The following is a 20,384-nucleotide window of genomic DNA, read 5'->3' as shown; positions in this document are numbered from 1 at the left end:
TTCAGAATTAATGAAAGTTTGCAACTTACAAAGTAATACAATACAGAAGCTTAATAAAAACTTCATATAAAATCTGCAGCTTTGCAGCATGTATATGCAAGTCACAACATCTGCTCCTGTCATTCATTCTATAGATAATGAATGAAATATAATAATATACATTTCCTTATTCTTTGATGTTTATGGCATACATGTACATTTTACAAATCATGTATTTTACATTATTTGCATTCTTTACACATATAGTTTAGGAATGTTTTGATAGAAATAGAAAAGTACTGATTAATACATGTGTTATACAACTTCTAATAGAAGAGCCATTCCTGCTGTTACAATACATAATTTTGTGTAAGTGTGGGACCCTTGTTTCAGGCTGCTGTGACCTTTCCATTCTATTTTTTCCTAACAAGTAGCTGAGCTAACAATTTTAAAACCCTCTGTGAAGTCTTATAGCTAGTTTGCATCTGTTGTCTGACATTTGATTATTAGAGGAATTATTTTCAATATAAATATTTATTTATATTAATAATTATGCCTTGATAAAGAAAAGAATTATTCATAAGCACTATCTTATCTTGGCTGATGCCCTTTTAGCCAGGCATTATATTTCCACGCAGCTTTGTATTCATGCTTTCAGTCACTGGCATTCACATAAAAGATTGTTCACACATGCTGCTCAGGGAAGATTTCCCTAAGCTGTTGTCTCAACATTGCTTGAAATCCTAATACTATAACAGTGCTATTGCAAGTACTCACATAGATTTCGAGCACGTGTATGTTCATGTACATTTGCAAAAGTCTTCACTAAGATCTGTTAAAATAGCTGATGGATTTTGCAGACCACAGTCACTTGTTTCTGATCACAATATTGCAGAGAATTGGAGAATATTTGAGCAAGAGTATGATATATTTATACAAGCAGCTTATTCTGATTTAGATGCACACACCGGAGCATTCATTTTGCTAAACCTAGCTGGGTCAGAGGCCATTGAAAAGGTGTGTTCATTTGTTTATGCACCAGCAGTGTATGAATGTGAAGGAGAAACTCATTGTATTGTTGTGCAGGCTGAATCAAGGGAAGACCCTGAGCATTTGAATCGCAAGTTCAGAGAAATATGTAACCCCCAGACTAATGTTACATTAGAGAGGCATTTATTTTAAATGAGAGATCAGAAGCAAGGGGAAATTTTTACAGCTTACATTACTGACCTAACAAACAAAGCTAAAACTTCTCAGTTTGGTGATTTAAAAGATGATTTAATAAAGGACAGACTCGTATGTGATATTAATAATGCTGCTGTGAGAAAGATTTTGCTTCATGACAGTGACGATGCTGAGCAGAGCCATTGAGATTTGTCTGATCCATGAAGTTACAGAGAGGCACACAAGTATGCTTGTTAGTCATAAGAAGATGGTTTCAACAGGCTTCAGAGCTAATGTAGACAGAATGCAACATGTGACAGGGAAAAGCAGGGCTAAGCACATGGCAGTAGCAGCCTCTGTGGGACTCCCAGGTAAAGCCCGTAGTCTTCTAACACATTCCAAGATCAGTTCTGTTACAGGAGTATGCTCAGTGCAGAACCAGGGCTATCCAGTGCAGAACAAATACTACAGTACAGTATAAGGGTGAATCAGCAAAATCCAAGTCAAGCTTTATTGTTAACTGTCACAGTTGTGGTGCCAGCCATGAGTTTGGAAGAGAAAGGTGCATAGCATTTGGTCAGCAATGCTACAAATGTAAGAAGTGGAACCATTTTCAGAGATTTTTTTTAAATCAAGTAGACCTAACACAGTTACAAAGAAGGGCCTCTCAAAAAACTAAGTTGATTAAGTAAACCTGCAACAGTCCGCTTTTTATGTGGATGATGTGTCAGTGATTGGTGAAAAGATTGATGCAGTAGATTTACTGGCAAAAAGCAAAGTGTTCTGTATTGTTTGGATCAATGGTAAATCCACTGAGCTCAAAGTGGACACTGGTTCAAAGTGTAATGTTATGTCTGCAGATACTTTTGCAGGGATCAGAGCTAGTGAACAAGTAGTTGTGTGAAGCTTGCTGCATATGGAGGTGAAGAAATTCAAACCGAAGGCTCAGTAGTGCTTTCATGTTATGTGGCCAACAACTGTCATAGCCTATTATTCTATGTAGTTCAACGACCTGTGCAGTCATTATTGTGTCTCAGGGACAGTTTGAAAATGAATCTGCTTTCTTTTACCAAAGAAGTTCCTCAAATAAACACATGTCCCAGTTCCAGCTTCACTAACACTATTTTTCCAGAGTATGATGATGTTTTCGATGACAAGTTGGGCAAACTTCCAGTGGTATATTCTATGAATCTAGACCCAGAGATCAGTCCAGTGTTTAGACCAGCAAGAAGAGTTCACATAGCTATGCAGCATAAAGTCATAGCTCAGTTGGATAAAATGGTGCAACAAGGTGCATTTTTTCCAGTTACAGAACCTACCAAATGGGTGTCGTCCATGGTAGCAGCTCATAAGAAAGGCTCAGATGAAATCAGAATATGCACTGACCCAAGAGATTTCAACAAAGCATTGAAGAGATCATATCGTCCTATGCATACAGTCGAAGTCAAGGTCCTGATATCGAATGCCACTGCTTTTTCTGTCTTGGATGCAAAAATTTCATTTTGGCAAGTGATGCTTGATCACAAATCTTCACTACTGAATATATTCAGTACCCCATTTGGAAGATATATGTTCCTCAGGATGCCATTTGGAATAAATTCTGCAAGTGAAGTCTTTCAGCCTGCAATGAAGCAAATTTTTCTGGGTTATCTTTGTCCCATAATAGTACATGATTTATTGTTCAGAGGCAATGGTGAGGCAGAGCATGGCAATGATCTTAAGAGAGTTCTAGACTTAGCACGTGAAGTGAACTTAAAGCTGAGTCCTCTGAAATACAAATTCAGATTACCAGAAGTTACATATGTAGGTCATTTATTTACAAGCATTTGCTTGAGACCAGACCCATCCAAGCAAGCAGCCTTTCTTGAAATGCCAGCACCAGATGATGTGCAAGATCTACAACATTTTCTTGGTATGGTCAACTATGTAGGCAAGTTTATACAAGACTATAGTGAATTGACAGTGTCTTTGAGAGAACTCACATGTAAAAATGTTACATGGTTATGGCTAGAACAGCACCAGAAAGCATGTGAAGTTCTTAAGCAGAAATCTGCTACCCCACCAACATTAAAGTACTATGATGTCAACAAACAAGTAACTCTTTCCTATGAGACTTCAAAATTTGGTTTAGGTGCAGTTATTCTTCAAGAAGGCAGGCCAGTAGCCTCTGCATCTAGAACACTTACCCAGACTGAGATGCAGTATGCTCAAATTGAGAAGGAACGTTTGGCAATAGTGTTTGCATGTTCCAAGTTTCATGATTATATCTGTGGTTGAGATAGTCAGATTAAAATTGATCATCAGCCATTGGTTACTATTTTAAAGAAGCCTATGCATTAAGCTCCAGTGAGATTACAAAGAATGATGCTCAAATTGCAAAAGTACAACTTCAAAATGGTCTATAAGAAAGGCAAACTTCTTTATCTGGCTGGTACCTTATCCAGATCACCCAGAAATATAATGGAACAGCTTGATGCAGACAATTTTTACTTTGATGTCATGGAAGTGTGTAATTTTTGTACCACAAGACTTGATGAGTTACAAGATCATACATCGACTGATCTAGTTTTGCAAAAGCATAATCACTACATCAGTGTTGGATGGCCATCAAAGCAATCTAGTGTAACACCTGATGTGCAGCCTTACTTTCCTTACAGAGATAAGCTATTGATGGAAGATGGCATTATTTTCAAAGGTCCTAAAATTGTTGTTCCTGCTTCTTTACAACAAGAATATATCCAGATTTTGCATCGTGGTCTCCCAGGTTCTGAATCTACTAAGAGAAGGGTGAGAGGACTTGTGTGTTGGACTTCTCTAGTGAAAGACATTGATAGAGTACTTTCTTCTTGTTCAGTGTGTTATACTACTAAACAGCATTTGCAAAAAGAGCCACTTCAGCTGAGTCAAATTCCTGAACTACCTTGGTCAATAGTAGCTACTGACATATTTGAGTGGAACAATCAACATTACTTATTCGAACTAGTTTGAAATCAATCTGCTACCTAATCTAACTTCTATTACATTCATTACTAAGTTGAAGCACCATTTCTCAGTCCATGACAGTCCACAGAAATTACTTTCTGACAATGGTACCCTGTTTACAAAACCAAAGAGGTCTAGGCTGTTGAAGTGAAGAAATACAGCAAAACCAAGAACAACGTAAAAGACAAAGCACTTCTTCACAACATAAGCAACTTTATTAATGAACAAAGCTTTCAGACATCAAGTCCTTCCTCAGTGTGGTTTACGTTGTGAAGAAATGGTACCCTGTTTACCAGTCAATTGTTTCAGAAATTTGCAAGAGAATGGGACTTCGTACATGTTACTAGTAGTCCAGATTATCCACAATCAAAATGACTTCCTGAACATGCAGTACAGAGTGCAGAGCAATTACTTGAGAAGTCAAAGTGTGATAATACCGATTTTTTTTTTTAATTTACTCAATCTCAGAAACATACCCCATGATGACATACTTGGCTCACCTGCTCAGAGCCTTCTATCCAGGAAAATCAAAACAACATTACCTATCAGTTCTAGTTTATTGAGGCCTAAAGCTAAAAACAACAAAGCCATTAGAGTCCAGTTATTTAAGAAGCTTTCTTTTCAAAAGTCAAGCTATGATAATTCAAGCAGATTTCTTCGTCCATTGAAAGAAGGAGAGACGGTGAGGATACAAGCAGTGAAAAGTTTCAACCAGATTGGTCAAGTACGAGTATATGTGCAGAGCTGAGATCCTATTTTGTTACAACTGAGGGTGTGGAGTGCAGGAGAAATTGCAGACATCTTCTTCCTGTAGCAGAACCAACATCACAACATTGTTCCTAGGTCAAAGACTCTAACTCTCAATGCAATCCAGATGATATTCCTGTTCCTGAATGTAACTTGACTCCTGATACTGTTCTGGCAGATGATCCCAAGGTTTCTAAGATTGAAAAGTTGGCAGAGAAAATTCCAGTTGTTAAACCAAATCCCAAACTTTATATCACACGATATGGTCGCAACTCAAAGCTCAGTGTGAAATACACAGCGACTTGGACATAGTTGTATATATGTACCTAACTTTGTATAACTGCATGATGAAAATGATTCCTGTGTAAATTTCATATTTATTAATTCCAGTGACAATGAATGACTCATTTCTCAAAGAGGGAGGATGTAGAATACCATGTGTGCTGTACCTTTAAGAAGCATTTCTAAGTCTGTGTGTGCATATAAATTCCACGCATGTGTTATCTTCAGTGCCATTTTGAAGGTGCAGTCAGAGTGATAACATCTATGTGCATGATAGCTAGCTTATTTATAAGTTAAAGTTACTTAACTTCGTTTACAATGTGTTTGTATATAATAAAGCTTGCCTGTTTCTTCCTGACATGGCGAGCGACAGTGTGTGTACATTTCTGATGGGTGTCATCATCCACGGTTCCAGGGTGTAGCCAGCATCCTCAAGTAAATGGCCATGTGGGGTGTCCCCACTAACAAACATCTGGTACAGCTGTGATGCATGCCAGATATGGGAGTCATGATAACTGCCAGGGCTGCCAGCACATGCATTCATGATAATGCCCTTGACATTGCAAACAATCTGGCAGTTGATGGAGTGGTGCACCTTGCGGTTGACGTAGATTCTAACCTCCTCATCGGGTGGTGCCTTGATGTGTACATGAGTGCAATCTATGGTGCCCAGTACTTTAAGGTAGTGTGCTACATGGCAGCTGTGTTGCATATTGCTGTCCATCGCCTCAGGGGTGAGGGGAAAATAAATGTGCTCACTGGCATGTGGTAGCTTGGCATCCAGGAGCTGGTGGAGTTACTGGATGCTGTTGCCTGTGAGACCCCCATCATGTCCTCAGTTGGTCTTTGGAAGGTACTTGTGGCTATTATCCTAAGGGCTACAGATACCTTTGTTTCCACTAGTATGGGTTCCCCTCTGTTGGCTCTGGGTCTAAGTTGAGGGTGGCAGAACTCAGTGAGTTCTTGCAGGATGTCCCTATCCACCATGTAGCTTTCTACAATCTGCAGCTCATGTAAGTCCTGGAAGGTTACCCTGAGCCTGAACACTCTTCTCCTTCTCTGCCTAGGCCTATTGTCATCAGCACCAGCAGCAGCAGCATTGACTTCAACATTTAACACATATAGATGTAGCAGACCTGCAGCAGCCCCTAGCATTCTTTCAGTTAACATTCCTGAGTCTATACTCTAATGGTGCAGACTATGGGTGAAAAATCAGAATGCAGGTTGTATGTATATATCTATATATCTATCTATCTAGATATATATATATATATATATATATATATATATATATATATATATATATATATATATATATATACATACTTTATAGTGCTTTGCTGAAGGTTCAGGCTGTGTGACTGGCTACGTATGATGCATTCCACCTGCCAAGTGCATCATTAAAAATATTTAATGACTCTAGTTTAAGTGAAACAGGATACATCAGTAGTTAATATATCATTAGCTTTTAGATAACTCAGCACAGCAGTGTCTATGAAAACACTGAAACAAGCGCCATGAAGGTAAACAGAGCTCATCAATCACTGTACAAACCACCCTGAAAGGTCATGCTCAGCATGGCGGTATGCTGCACAAACTTGTGGAAGCATGCGCCCTGAAGGTAAATAAAGCTTAGCAACCAGTGTACACCCCCCTCTGCTCTGCACAGGGGTGTGCCACTCAAACAGGTGCAGCTGAGCTCCAATGACCTTACAAGTCCTCAGACACACCTCCTCTTGATGTCAGCTACCTCTGCTGTGAACAACAGCAAGGTTTTATAGCTACACGGAAGGGATATGCAGACACAGATACTCATTTGTGCTATTCAGTAACCTCTCCTCATTTGCGTAGGGATCTCTGCACACAACCTGCAAACTACATCGTTTCAGGCCTTACCTTACTAGAAACAGCACCATTCCACCATTGCAAAAACTCCACATAGGGTCCTATAATACATTTCTCTTGCATACTATTAAATGTGCCCCTAGATTTAATAAAATCCATGTAAGCATAGTGTAGAACCTACACAGAATGTTACCATGTCTGTGTACACAGTTCCCACTCAGCAGCATACCATGCATATTAATCATGGAGTGTTGCTGAGGGGGAGCAGTGGAACACAGTTATTGAATCAGTGTAGGGAGTGTAGTGCTAACTGTGTCCACAAATGAGTAACACACTCCCTGCACTGTCCAATTGTATTGTAGCAATGTAATGCAATTTTTTTTATTCCTTTAAAAAGCATGTTTGTGCAGTGTGGTGTGGAGTACAGCAGTGCAAAGTGGTGCCAAGACACCTGCCAGACATCTAAAAATAGAAACCCTATGTATTGAATTATTTATTTAAAGGTCAAATGTAAGAGTAGCTGAGCAGGTTTGCATGGTGCGGCATGATGCTCAGCACTGCTTAAAGGTAGCCCAAAGGTATATGTAAAGGTATAGCAGAATTCCACATATCCACACAGCTGAATGAGTAGAATTATGGCCTCATGTACAGTAGTTGTAGGATTTGAATACATGGTAGGGCAGATAAGCATTTATTTTCAAAATGCAAATTATCAAAATTATTTTTAAATACCGGTCTGCTGCACTCAGCTAAGCTCTGCGAAGACCTGCTAAGATATGCTAAGCACTGCATAAACAAAATAATGGCTGATAATGTTTATGCACTGTTGGCACTGCTTGACTGGTTTATGAACCGCTAAGCACTGTTAAGCATATGAGTCTTCTGGTTTTCACACTGCTCAGCTTAGCTGAGCTGGTTTTCTCGCTGCTAAGTGACACACCACATTTTTAAATGTTGCCCAATGGCATTTAAGACTGGGAAAACAGGCTATATTAAGCTCACTAGGCAGGAATGCAGCATTATTTCTTGGAGTTCTACCTGTGTAGTGACTATGGCTGGTGTTGGAGTGAGTGGGCACTTCCAGGCACAGCAGTGAGGCATTCAAGAGTCCAGAGTCATGGTTGGACTCCTGGTAAAAAACCAAGATGACTGGCTGCTGCAAGGAGTGTTCTAGGGCTCAGAATGGGAATGGTTGGCACATCAACTCACCAGTGTGATAGGTATGGTCCGCATAGGTAAGCAGGTTCTTCACCACCATGATGACCTGAAGAGTAGAAGGGGAATCTCTTGGACACCTGGGTTGTAGAAGCTCAGGCAGGGAATGCCCCACAAGTTTGTAGGTAGTTTTACCTTTGTTTCACCAATACTTAATCTGAATGTCTGATAAAACTGGTATGCATAATGGTATGTGTCTCTCCCAACAGCTGCAGAGGAGAGGGCTTGCAACATAAAGGTGCATGCCGGGTGCTTGGCCAGGTTACACCATGAGTGTGGTGAGTAGAGATGTATTTTGCTATCTATAGTCAAATAAGTAAGAAAGAGTAAAGCATTAACCGTGATTAGGAATATACAGTAAAGATTGTATTACAATGAATGCAGACTTACAGCAGTGCTGCAGAAAGTGCATACTGCCAACTGTAGTGCCATTAGCAGGGAAGAATAAAATATTAACTGTAATAAAGTATATGCAATAACGTTTGTAGTGCAATAACTGTGGAATTGCAGCTGTATTGCAACACCTGCATAATGACAGCTGTAGTGCAATGAAATACTCAAAACTATACCAGTAACTGCATGACTGCATCTCTAATAAAGTCTGTTGCACAGTAAGTGTGGAGTTATGGCTGTTTTGCAAGACATCAGTTATGACAACTGTTCTACAATATCTGCAATAAAAACATGAAATAATATCAGTACCTGCATGAAGGTATCTCAAATAGTCTGCTGTGCAGTAAGTTTAGATTCAGAGCTGTTTTGTAAGAAATTAATTATGACAACTGTTCTGCAACAACACATGAATCAAGAGCAATAACACCAAGGTAAACTGTGTACATCCGGATTGTCTAGTTTTCACCATTGTATGTCAGATATATGCATTCAGGCTGTGAGGTATGGTGCTGCAGTCAGGTATAACAGTGTAATAGCTGTAGACTGCGAATAATAACCTATAATCAGATATTGTTTGTTGACTTCACATATATTTCAACACACTAGCAATATACTGCGTACACCTGCATTCTATGCAGTAATGTATAGCTTACCTACTATCTCTGTCATGCTTGAATTTCATGCATTTGTGTTCAACTGTCACTGCAGTCTAGTATGAAACTATACTACTATTACCAGGTCATATTTTTGGTGCCAGGTAAGCTCTAGGCAAATATCAGTCAGCTTGCAATGAGCAGTGCCTCAGTATCTCAGTTTGCTAAATTCTCTGTATGATATACATTTTGCCACACACAGACCAGGGTTCGAATCCAGTGCTATGTAGCACTAAATATTACAGAGTCAGTCACATAAAGTAAACAGATATTCTCTCCACAGGAACTACGGGTAAATGGGTGAGGTAGCCCATATCATGAGTAAATAATTGTGTGTTTAGATGTCACAGACTGTTACAGTCATTACCAGGAATGTGAAAATACAGCATAAAATAAAGGAAATAAGTATAATAATAATCAAATAAAATAAATGAAATAAAATGTGCAATCTTTGGTATGGCTGTATGCCTGGAGTGTCTGTTAGAGGTTGCTGCATTCAATTAATACAGTCAATGCAGATGTCCTCTGCAGTCATTGCTATTTTGCTCTGTCCCCATGCCTGTCAAACAAGGCATGATAGTTGTTTACTCTCTGTACTGTATACATACATGTCTGTCAAGTGTCAAGGTGCCCCGTAATGTAATAACTAGTGCATAATCCCTCTGTCACATATTTGTCATTGACATGAATACGTAAATAGCAAAGTGTCACTACATCATCCCACATTACAACTTGGTAGTTATATAGGTCCACCTAATGTACGAGTGTTCTGGTGTAGTCGTGTACCTGCAGTTGTTACTGCTTCAACCATACTGTCCCATGCAGATAGCTTGACAGGTATGTATGTGCTACAGCAACTATAGGGCACTTTTACATATAAAGAAATGACACACCTGTAGAGTAGATAGCAGTACTGTTGTCAACTATATTGCCTATAATGGCATTAATGGACTATAATTCTCACTCCCCCCACCTCTTATCTTCATATATTTATTATTGTTATTCAATGGTTATGGTTTACTATTAACATATGTTGTTATATTAAACTGTATTTTAGGGCATGTGTTTTATTATTGTATATATTAAAATGGTTGCATATTAACATATCTTGTTGAATTATCTATTCTCTTGGCATTATACCATAACTGTTACTGGCATACTGTTAATATACTGACTGTTCTGTTATTTATTGTTGTGTTTCACATCATATGCATTGAAATGTAATGGTGTTATTTCCAATGTTCAGCCATGCTGTTATTACTAACAATGGTTTTGTTCATAACTAACCTATACTTATTGCTATATATCCATTACCACAGCACATCAGGGTAGGCCGATTCCCGGTGATCCACCTACCCTACCTCAACTGGCCTTGTCACTGGGTCCTAGCATGTCTGGGACCCAGGCTGGTGGTGCCCCCTCCACTGGCCCTGCACCATCTTTAAGTGGAACTGCCTCAGGAGACGGGGCCGGCCTCCCCCAGGAGTGGTGCAGAAGGGCTGTAATCACCCAAGATCAACTACCAGTCATGGTGCACAGGATTGTTCATAGGAGCTATGAACATCACCTGTACCAGACTGAGTGCAGACTGGACAACCTGGTGGGGCCAGCTAGCCCTGGTGCCCAGCCTCCAGCACAGCCATCTTTGGGGCAGTGAAGGAGCAGTGTTGACTGCCCATGGGTGGAGACTTCAGTTACACTGATGCCATCTGAATGCATAAGCATCTCGGATTCCACAACACCCTTTACATTCTATGGTGTTTACCCTCCATGTGTCACACACTGCCCCTGTTTGTTGTCTTGTCTGCCTTGTCTGTCTGCAATTGCAGCTTCTCCTACCCAACTTACCTCCGCACACGTACCTATATCCCATCCCCCTTTAACAGGTGATCCAGACACAACCATACATAAAGGAGGGGGAAAAGGCCCAGAGATAGGGACTTGTGTCATAGTTTGCCCCTATAAAGATAATAAGTTGATAGCAGCTACCACATTAGCATGCATATTCATTTTCTGTCAAAAATATAATATTTTTATTGAAGTTTTTTGATACACTAAAAACAGGATAAAACAACAGCAATATAAAGCTTGCATTTACAATACATAAAAGCTATAACTATACACACATATACAATAGAAGTCACTACAGAGAGCATTAATAACTATAAAGCTTGATTACAAAGACTGAAAAAAAGGGAAACACACTTATGCAATTTAGGAAAGAAGAAGTAGTAGAGGGAGCATATCAGGGGAAAAGTATATGGATTAAGGTTGCTAAATCCAAGATAGAAACCTGGTATAATGTAAGAATATTTATAATTATAGTCATAGTTTTAGTTTGGGACAGTGAGAGATGCAGACTGAATCCTTTGTCACAAGTTAGGAGCATAAACAGGTGGGAATAGATGAGGTAATATCAGGTATTTTTTCTTGAGGATTAATTCTAGCAATAGCTCCCAATATTTGTGATAGTACTGTTTATGTTTAGTGTTAGTATACTCTAATTTGTGAGAAGATATATACTTAATAGCTAAGGTGCAGAAATAATCCCGTGAGACTGAGGATTGATCAGTCCATTTTTTGGTGATAAATTTAACAAGGGTGCAGATAGAGATAAGAATATGTTTTATGATTTTAGGGTATTTGGGTGAGACAATATGTAATATAGCTGTTTCCCATGAAACGGTAGATTTTTCATAACCCATCTTCTCTAATCTTACTTTTAGTGAGCATCATAAATTATGCACTTTTTGTGCATCCCCAAAAATATATGTTATTTGGTTGGACAAAAAGGACATTCTGCTGAGAATTTAGGATTAAACTTATGAAGAATTGATGGCGTGTAATAAGCATTGTTACTGACCATGATTTGGGTGTATAACAGGCGTTTAAAGGGAATAGGTTTAACAGCATTTTCTATGGCCAATTTTCTATTTTCAACTGAAATTAGCTGGCTTTTACTTTGCTAATAGGTTGAGAATAAATGTGTGCTCTGATCTTTTATGCTTGTTAGTTTATAAGTCTTTGAGATCATTCTAACTTTAGATGCAAGGGTTTCTATTATTAATGTAGCAAGGTTGACTTCTTGATGGTCTATTTTGTCACAGGGCAGCTTGATTTTAATTAAGTAAATGATTTGGGTGAGAATAGTGGTGTAATTCTTAGGGAGTCCAAGTTTCTCTCTTAATTGTGTTATATTGGTTTCCTGACATTCATATAAATCCCACACTGTACAGTCCTTTATAAGAGGGAATTTAGTTAGGTTTATTGGTTGATTGTTGATTGATAAGTTAGGATTTAAGTGGATCGGTTGTATGAGGGCAAATACATTAAGTAATTGTACAGATTTGAACAAGTTTTGGATAGTAGAAATCATATGTTTAAGTAATGGGTGAGGTTTCCTAATATAAGAGTCTTTTTGATTTAGGTTCAGAAAAGGGAGGGAGTTGGGGTTACTATCTAGGGATTTAAATTGATCATACCATATTTTAACCCATAGGGGTGTCCAGCACTTTGACTTGGGATCAAAGTTTATTATTTGGATCAGCCTAAAGGAGGTGGATATAGTATAATAGAGCTTAATGTCGGGTAGTCCCAAGCCTCCTTTGTCTTTTGGCAAGGAGAGTTTATCATATTTAATTCTAACCGATTTAGGATGCCACAAGAATTTAGATATGACTCTCACTACATTTTGGAAGATTTTTTGTGGAATGACAGAGAAAGTGGCATAAAGGTGAAAAAGAATTCTTGGTAAAATATTCATTTTGACCACACTAGCTCTTGATAGTAAGGACATATTGATATTTCTCCATCTATTAATATAATTTTCAATTTTTGACCATGTATTTAATAGGTTGTTCTTGAGGAGTTAATTGAAGATAGGGGTGAAAGTTATTCCTAGGTATTTTATTTGGTATTTAGTTATGATCTCACTATCAGGAAAGTATAATTCTTTATGCCCTAAGGGATTTATGGGAAAAATATAAGATTTATTCTGATTTAACTTGTAATTGGATATAGCCGAATATAGGTCTATGGCATTGAGTAGTTTTGGTAAGTCAGTGTTAGGGAGTTTAAAATATAAATTTAAATAAATAAACTTTATATTCGATATTTTAGGAATATGATGGCAGGATTTTTGGGATATGTATAAGAACAAAGGTTCTAAATATAAATTAAAAAGGTAGGGTGATAAGGGGCAACCCTGCCTTGTACCATTGAAGATAGGAATAGGATTAGAAAGGCATTTTTTTATTTGAATAGTAGTAGAGGCTTTCTGGTAGAGCACTTTAATTATTTTTATGAATTCTTGTGGAAAGCCAAATGAGGGTAGAATGTTAAACAGGAAATCTAGGTTTACTCTGTCAAATGCTTTACTTGTATCAGCAGTAAAGATCTAGTAGAAGGGTATTATCGGATGTTTGTCTATTTTGCATAAATCCCATTTGTTCTTGTGAGATTAAGGAAGAAAGAATGTTTTTCAGCTTGTTTGCTAAGACGTGGTCTAGAATCTTAAGATCAACATTCATAAGGGCAATAGGTCTATAATTAGTTGAGTCTAATGAATTTCAGCTTGGATTAAGAATTAGAATGTTTTTTGAGTTGTTTAGATATCTATCAGTTATGCCATACTGAATTATGTAGTTATATACCCTCAGTAAAATTTTAGCAACCGGATCAGAAAACTTTTTGTAGAACTCTGCCGTGTAGCCGTCAGGTCCTGTAGATTTACCTGGTCAAATTTTATTAATTGCTATTTTGATTACTTCAAGGCATAGGGGTGATTTCAAAGGTTTCTTTTGATAATCACTGATTTGTGGAAATTTTAGATTATGCAGAAACTCTTCCAACATATTTGTAGGTGGAGGGTTTGATTAGTTATACACGTTTTTGTAAATATCTTCAAATGTGTTTAAGATGTCTTGATCATTATACTTTATTACACCTTTGTGTATAATTTCATTGATCCTCGAGGGCCCATTTTTAATATTAATTAATCTAGAAGTAGTTTTACAGGGATCTTGTGCCCATTCTGAATATGTATATAACGATCTCATCTCTACAAAAGAGATATTTTCTAAGTATAATTTATGTAATTGCTTTTGCAAGTCTGTCATTGTATCTTCTAACTCAGTTGTGTATTTATATTGAAGTTTTATTTCTATGTCTTTCATTTGATTCTCTAGTTTGAGTTTAAGGTTATTGCTCTCTTTCTTAAGCCACAAGGACTTCTGAATAATAAGGCCTCTTTTAACCACTTTAGCAGCAGCCCATTGCACATCATGAGAGATTTGACTAGAGGTGAGATCAATGGTCAGCTGGTCAAGGATGGTATTTATTTCTTTTCTAACCGCTTGGACTTGAATGATATTAGGGTTTAGAGTCCAATTATTGAAATGAGAAAGACTTAGTTTAGAGGAAGAGGTGTTAATAGAGATGCTAATTTTGGAATGGTCTGAAATGGTTGTAGATGAAACATTATACTTAATTGCATAAGAAGTGAGAGATTGGGAAATTAGAAAGGCATCTATTCTTGACCAGGGTTTATGTGTGGTTGAGAAGAATGTGAATCTAGGTATGGAGGTATCATGTTGTAATTTTGTATAAGGGTCTGATAGGTCGAAGGTACTTTGTAGTTCTTCTAGGGCCATAGTAGTATATTGAGATTGTCTAGATTCTTTATGTGACCTATCCCTATCCGGACAAAGCAATGCATTCCAATCCCCTCCTAGAATGTATAGATGATTTGGATAATTAACTAGAATATTGAAAATATCATAAATAAAAAGATGTTGACCTGAGCAAGGACTCTTAATAAAGAGTGAGGGCTTACTTAAGGCAGGATAGTTACTGGTAAACTAAACCCATCTTCCATTAGGGTCACTTTTAGTGGAAGTGATGTCTCCTTGAAATAGCTTATTAACAATGATAGCTACTTCCTTAGAGGACAAATTATAGCCTGCAGAAATTATATGTTTTTCCCATTTTCTTTTCCTCTCACTGTCCCAAAGTTGATTGACCATATGCGTGTCTTGCAGAAAGGTTATAGTAGATTTATTTTGAAGTGTAAGATGCATGCTAAGATATCTTTTCTTTGTATCCGATAGCCCCTTAATATTCCATGAATCTACTGTAATCATTTAGATAATCTGAAAGTGTTGTGAAGTGTGTTGTTACATGATAACAGTATATTCGAAGGTAAAGAAATAGTGTTGTTATGGGAAAAAATACTTTGAATGGGGTGACTTCTAACTGCCTTATTCCTGTGTAGGTGCCTAACCACTCATCCCTCTGATAGAGTATGACGTTAATGAATGAGTATTGTGAGATAGTTTGAGTATGGGGTAAGTTGAGAAAAGTAGCAGAGGGATGGCAAAAGTACCTGAATTGTTCCAAACATAGACAGACATTAGCAACAAACTGTGCATGCCAACTCCTTTAAGTTGATGCCAGCTAAGTGGTGTTCTCAGACCTGTTCTTCTAGTAATATTTACATTTACTAAGATGTCATGCTAAAAGTTTCAAACCAAGAACTAAAAGATAGTCAGTAGCATTATCCTCTGGGGAAACTCTGGTCTTGATAGAGGTATAAATTCCTTAGTAAAAAAAAAACGAATATAGTTATAGGTACAACTGGTAGATAGGGAATAGAGATACAGTTATGGTAAACTTTAATACGTATGTTTATTTTCATACTGAGGCAACAGCCTTGTTTGCTGTTAGTAAATATATATCATTATAAATAAATTAAAGATGCCTGAGTAGATATCTCTCACATTATATCTGATTGGCATTGGTAGATAAGGCTTGTAAAAGAATCCTTTAAAGACTTATTAAATCTCATATAAGAGAAGCATATTGAAAGGAGGCATAAAATCTTGATTTACATTTAGAATAAGCTTATTAAGCCTGTTGCTGTATCCAAAGTAGTAAAAAGTATAGCTGAATATTTAATACACATAAATAACAACCAGAGTTAATTTGGAAACAATTTAACAAATTAGCAATGAAGATCTGCTAGACAATCTATTGCTATAGGTGCTCGGTTAATTATAATTCTACCTAGAAAAAAAACAACCAATTCACTATACGCAGGTTTCATAATAACACATGTACTGTGCCAGTTCACTGGTTCAGTTCATGAGGGAAAGGAAGAAAGGAAACAGCTTAAGTAATTAGAGTACAAGAATAAAACAGTTATGACTTTAGAAATAGCTTAACTGATTAGTGTTCAAGAATAAAAACAGTTATGACTTTAGAAATAGCTTAACTGATTAGTGTACAAGAATAAAAACAGTCATGACTTTAGAAATAGCTTAACTGATTAGTGTACAAGAATAAAAACAGTTATGACTTTAGAAATAGCTTAACTGATTAGTGTACAAGAATAAAAACAGTATTACTTTAGAAATAGCTTAACTGATTAGTGTACAAGAATAAAACAGTTATGACTTTAGAAATAGCTTAACTGATTAGTGTACAAGAATAAAACAGTTATGACTTTAGAAATAGCTTAACTGATTAGTGTACAAGAATAAAAACAGTTATGACTTTAGAAATAGCTTAACTGATTAGTATACAAGAATAAAAACAGTTATGACTTTAGAAATAGCTTAACTGATTAGTGTACAAGAATAAAAACAGTATTACTTTAGAAATAGCTTAACTAATTAGTGTACAAGAATAAAAACAGTTATGAATTTTCCTGGGCTTACTAGTACATTATGGAGCAAGTATATGACAACTTAAAAGAACTTATTTACTTGCAGATTACAACTATTTATGAGAGCCTGCACTGTATACTAAATTAAACTAATTCCCTGCTCTGTAATGGAAAGGTCCATCCAGATGCAACTGAATAAACTGGGACACAAAGACAGAGAAAATCCTTTTAGCTATATTTAATGACATATTAAGATTCAACAACTTTTTTCCTTCTTTTTTTTTCCCCTCTTCTTCTCTTCTTCTTTTTTGCATGATCTCTTGATATCATTTGTAAAGTTTATGTTTGCAACATTTACAATTGTGCAGCTAACAGTTTTTATACTTAAATGTGCAAGTCTAACCTTTATAGCTTAACAGAGATTCAGCATTAACAGTATTATTTAGCTACCACAGTTTTGGCAGGGTGGAATAACAAGAAAAATAATAAAAAAAATGATCAGAAATAGCAGACATATAAAAAACAGTACCAGGGTTCATAGCATGTTGCAGCTACTTGCTTCACAATTTCAGGATTTTGCAGTCAGTCCTGGGTATGATATGCAGGGTCTTTCATTTTCTGCTGCCAGTTGATGTTTATCCATGAAGATGAAGCTGTTTAAATGGCAAGAAACCTTTCAAAATAAGTTTTTTAGCTACTGTGGACTGTTTTTAGCAATTGCTGCTTAGAACAGATACTCGGTTGATCCTAGCAAGCCTTTGGGGCAGGAAATGTGATGGTGATGATGTCATTGGGTCATAGAGCAAAGCAGAGTGTTTTCCTGTAAAGTTGAGCAGCTTTCTGGGAAATGGAACTCCAAGACGCTAACGGACACTGTGCTGCCAAAAACTGAGGCTGATACTGCAAGAAAAGGCAACTAAATCATGAAGGAAGGAGAAATCTTCTTGAAACAGCTGTCAGATGCATCAGTACTTGCTGGGTAACTTGATTCATGCAGGATTGACTTTAAAGATCTGTAAAAAAAGTGGATTTAGCCTCTTCGGGGGTTTCAACTGTTATTTTTGTCTCATTATGATTGAAAATTAATGTGGCAGGGTATTTCATTCGGAAACATTTTTTTTTCCAGAAGGTTGGAACAGTATTTGCTGAGTTTTTGTCTTTTTAATTTAATTTCTAGAAAAAGATCTTGGGTGATAGCCACTCTGTGTCCTCTCCATGTAAAGTTCTTTTTTGCTTTGTAAACTATGAGAATGGTTTGAACATGTGCTGAATTAAGTAGTTTGACATAAATTTGCCTTGGCGTTTCTTGTAGTTGAGAGCATCTGATGGATCTGTGGGCTCTTTTGATTATTATGTCATTTAGGAGATCTTTATTATTATCCAGTACTGTGCTTAGAACTTCCTTGACTATTACATTGAGATGGGCATTTTCAAAAGATTCAGGAATACCTCTTAGAATAATATTATTTCATCTACTTCTGGCTTCTAAGCTAACATTTTTTGTGCAAATCTTTGATGGTATTGGCATTTTTTGTGTAGATTTTGTTTATTTAATTTTATTTTGATATCATTCTCCATTGATTTTGATTCATTTTGCTCAAGCCTGAGCATAATTTGGTCTAGATTGGATCCAAATGTAGCTAATTTGTGAGAGAAACCTTGAATTTCATTTTGCAGAGGTTGCAATGCCATTTTGAGATCTTCAAGTGTTAGAGACTGATCTTGTTTTGATCTAAGGGTTAGCTTTGTGGATTCTTGTTGTGGCTTATTATTTTTTTGTCTTTTTGAGGAGGTGTCTTTCTCTGGTGTAGTAATCAGAAACAGGTTTGTTTTGGTAGTTAAAGTTTCCATTTGGTATGTGTGGTTATCCATTCCAAGCAAAAGAAAAAGAATATTTGAAGTAATAGGTTTTAGACCAAGTTGCTGATACCAAGTCACAGAGTTCCTTTTCTTTATCTGTTTTCTTTGTTGAGGCCTCAGAGTCTGGAAGCATCCACACCATGCGGTTCAGGTCTCAGCATCCAGTAAGTAGATTTTAAGAGTAAAAAAACACTTAAATCTTTTGAAATTTTGGCAAAGATGGTTTATATTTGCATTTTCCTTTTAACCTTTAGCGATTTGTGATATTTTCATTGTATGATGTGCTGGCAAAAGGTTGGATATTAATTGAGAAATGAGGCGCTGCACAGATAGTGTGCTTACAGGCTGTCCAACATTTTGGAATTCCCATTAGCATGCATATTCTGATGGTTATGAAGTGTGACACTCACATATCTCTCTCCCCTTACTGACCGCAACCCACAATATTGGCCAGTGAACTGCCAGATGACTACACTGTCATGGGATACTGACCAAACATATGAGGCAAAACTGTGGACATACTTCATACATCTCTACACTGGTCATCATTAGTGCTTACCTCTGTAATGCTGTAGTCTCCACATCTCAGTAATGCCCATCTCATCAACTAAGAAAGGGGCAAGGCCTACATGAAGGCTTCATATATTGCACTGTGGGCCATGTCATTGGTTAATGTTAACGCAATGCAGCTCATTTGGATTCAGTTAGGAATTCTGAGCCACAGACTGGTGCAGAGGCAATTACCTGTTAATGAGCATTACTTACAAAAGGCAATCAACTGCTTATGGGGAACAAGTATGTATGTGGTTTCGCACACACAGACTGCGCATGGGCAAAGCATTTGCAGAGGAAAGCTTAAGCAAAATGAATACATCATTCTACCAGGAATGTACTAGATTTCTCCATAAAACAGGATGCAGATGGGAGAATGGAGGTATGGGGAATAGGAAATGCAACAGTAGGCTTGTATTAGATCTATATTGTCATATCCGTGTTACTCTGCTGTCCAACAACTACAGGCACGCTTCTCAACTGTCCGTGCTTTGAATCACATCTCTGCCCTGTCCCTGTCATACCCTCCTAAAATGGTCACCTGTTCAGTAAAGATGGTGGATTACACGTAAAACATAGTGACATTAAATAAGGGTGTATACTCCTGTAACATCAAATGATGTACTGTAATTCACCTCCTCTCAGTCTGTCAGTTTCAAACAAATATAGGTCTAACATTGTAAAAGTGTCCCTAAATGTCCTTGATGTGCTTTTTCTATGTCCCTGTTTCATGGACAGTCATCCCTGTCTGGTTGACAGCTATTCCTAACATACCTCTCAACCTCCTACAGCATGAAATCAGGACAAAGCCATATTAATGAATGGTCAAAGGCCGAAACACAGCCAACTGTAGCTAAACTTAAACTCAAACTAAACTCAGCTGTTGACTGTTTGGCACAGCCTAGGCCTCTGGCACACCCGCACCACACCCTGTGAATGTGATGATACCTATGCCACATCTCTGCCATCCATGCCATCAATGCAGGGACCTGCACGTGTCTGATGTACAGGGTAACTATATTTCTTTACATGTGTAGTATTATACCATT

Source organism: Protopterus annectens, chromosome 6.part0 (assembly GCF_019279795.1).
Source record: "Protopterus annectens isolate FY-2018-M chromosome 6.part0, PAN1.0, whole genome shotgun sequence".
Classification (NCBI taxonomy): domain Eukaryota; kingdom Metazoa; phylum Chordata; order Ceratodontiformes; family Protopteridae; genus Protopterus; species Protopterus annectens.
This window is presented reverse-complemented; position numbering follows the sequence as displayed.